General features: G+C 42.9%; 1 pseudogene; it reads left to right on the forward strand.

Annotated features, from left to right (window-relative positions):
• The first annotated feature begins 339 nt into the window (after positions 1-339).
• Positions 340-458, forward strand: LOC135051413 (5S ribosomal RNA; annotated as a pseudogene).
• Positions 459-716: the final 258 nt, after the last annotated feature.

Raw genomic sequence — 716 nt, forward strand, 5'->3', positions numbered from 1 at the left:
CATCCTTTCTGATATCTAAATGTTATTACCAACACTTTCATTTGTATTTACATTATTTTCACTCTTTGCATTTTCTTTTCCCTGATGCCTAGCAAATGTGGGTAGCAAGGTTTTTTGCATAGAACCGTTTATGCCTTCTGCTTCTATTCTAGTCTACATTTCTCTTCTTTCTTCCTTCCGTGGACTCTCATCTATGATCCTGGATGCTTAATACCACTTACGTGGGACCTACTGCATCCAGCCTAACGTAGACAGCAGATCCACATTTTTTGTGACTAAAAATTTGTCACATCCTCATTTATATAGGTGCACTCTCATTGGCGTCTAACCCATTCATCTGTCTACTACCATACCACACTGCCAGTGCCCAATCTCGTCCGATCTTGGAAGCTATACAGTGTTGGGCTGGGTCAGTACCTGAAGGGGAGACTCACAGGGAATACCCAGTGTAGTAGACTCCTTATTGTGCGTTATTTGGCGCCAACAGCAGTATCACCACTTATCTTTATTCCTTTCTACAACATCTTAATCTCTCACAGGCATACACTGTTTACAGGCACCGAGTGAAAAATATTACTACATAATAATAGTCAGATAATACGGAGATCTTAGTTGCGTATATCTGCAGATATAGGGTTAAGCCCCCAGGCCGATCAACAAGGCTTCTCCGTCACTGGGGGTCCCTAATACTAGGTATGGGCCTGGGGTGCAGGACC

This window comes from Pseudophryne corroboree, chromosome 2 (assembly GCF_028390025.1).
Source record: "Pseudophryne corroboree isolate aPseCor3 chromosome 2, aPseCor3.hap2, whole genome shotgun sequence".
In the NCBI taxonomy this organism is placed as follows: domain Eukaryota; kingdom Metazoa; phylum Chordata; class Amphibia; order Anura; family Myobatrachidae; genus Pseudophryne; species Pseudophryne corroboree.